We start from the raw sequence: 1,966 nt of genomic DNA on the forward strand, positions 1-1,966 counted from the left end.
CTCAGCGTTAAACTTGACAGTGACAGGTTATATGCCCGAGGGAAGAAGAAGCCTCCTCATCCTTACTATGTGTCTGTCTTTGGCTTCGCTTTCAGACCACCGTGAATACCTTCGTTTTCACGGGGGGGGGGGTATCCGTTGAACAAATCCCTCTATTACATCTCGATTGTGTCCCAAAGACGTTTCCAGTTCGCCATCAGATTTGCACGAATATCGGATGACATATATCGGACGATAAGGCGGTCAAAAAAAGAGCTGCAGCTGATCGATCCGAGGAGAGAGAGGGTGAGAGAGAGAGAGAGAGGGTGGGAGACAGAGGGGGAGAGAGAGAGAGGGGGGAGAGACAGAGGGGGGGAGAGAGAGAGAGAAAACAGGTGGAAGTGAATAGGATAGGGGGGGGTGGAAATCAATATGGAAATCGTTCACGTGTCACGAAGCGTGTGGCAGCTGGAGTCTCCATCCGACAGCATGCAGGCAAAGACGCGGTGTAATGTCGCGCATGAATCACGCGCGCACGCACGGGGCGCGCAACGCAGGGATCAATAACAGACGCTTTAAAACATCTTCCGTAATTCCTTCGTGCAAAGAGAGAGGGGGGGGGGGGAAGAGACCGACAGAGTGATTGGATTAGCTGGACACACAACAAGCAAAGCCTCTTTGTGACTGTAGTCTGTATCGCATCCTCCCCGTGCAGCGGCAGCGGCAGCATCAGCTCTCGGTCACCGCATCCTCTCCTCCTCCTCCTCCTCCGACTGTCTCATCCAATTAGCAAGTCAATAAAAATGTGTCCGTGAGGAAAAACGCGAGCCCACCGGCTCACAGTCCCCTCCTCCTCCTCTTCCTCTTTACCCCCTCTTCTTCTTCACGCCGCCTCGGAGCCTTGCATCCCCCCTGCGAGCTATACCTCCACGGCAGATGAAGCTCCCAGAGAGAGATGGAGAGAGAGAGAGAGAGAGAGAGAGAGAGAGAGAGAGAGAGAGAGAGAGAGAGAGAGAGAGAGAGATGGAGAGCGCAGCGCTGTGTGGATGAAGCTCCCAGAGAGAGATGGAGAGAAGTGCTGTGGATGAAGCTCCCAGAGAGAGATGGAGAGAGAGAGAGAGATGGAGAGCGCAGCGCTGTGTGGATGAAGCTCCCAGAGAGAGATGGAGAGAGAGCAGCGCTGTGTGGATGAAGCTCCCAGAGAGAGATGGAGAGATGGAGAGAGAGAGAGAGAGACAGAGAGAGGAGAGAGAGAGAGAGAGAGATGGAGAGCAGCGCTGTGTGGATGAAGCTCCCAGAGAGGAGATGGAGAGAAGTGCTGTGGATGAAGCTCCCAGAGAGAGATGGAGAGAGAGAGAGAGAGAGAGAGAGAGATGGAGAGCAGCGCTGTGTGGATGAAGCTCCCAGAGAGAGATGGAGAGAGAGAGAGAGATGGAGAGCAGCGCTGTGTGGATGAAGCTCCCAGAGAGAGATGGAGAGAGAGAGAGAGAGATGGAGAGCAGCGCTGTGTGGATGAAGCTCCCAGAGAGAGATGGAGAGAGAGAGAGAGAGAGAGAGAGAGAGAGAGAGAGAGAGAGAGAGATGGAGAGAGAGAGAGAGAGAGAGATGGAGAGAGAGAGAGAGAGAGAGAGAGATGGAGAGAGAGAGAGAGAGAGAGAGAGAGAGAGAGAGAGAGAGAGAGATGGAGAGAGAGAGAGAGAGAGATGGAGAGCGCAGCGCTGTGTGGATGAAGCTCCCAGAGAGAGATGGAGGGTTGTTGGTCACGTTGACGCGCGGCGTGTCTGTGCCGACAAAACAAAGAGGGACAATTCAGCCTCCTCCTATACCTCCTCTCTATCTCTCTCTCTTTCTCTCTCTCTGTCTCTCTCTCCCTGTCTTTTTCTTGCTTTCTTTCTCTTTCTCTCTTTTTCTCTCTCTCTCTGTCTCTCTCTCCCTCTCTCTCTTTCTCTATCTCTCTCTCTGTCTCTTTCTCTCTGTCTGTCTCTCT

This window comes from Notolepis coatsorum, assembly GCF_963971535.1.
Source record: "Notolepis coatsorum genome assembly, chromosome: 6".
NCBI lineage: Eukaryota > Metazoa > Chordata > Actinopteri > Aulopiformes > Paralepididae > Notolepis > Notolepis coatsorum.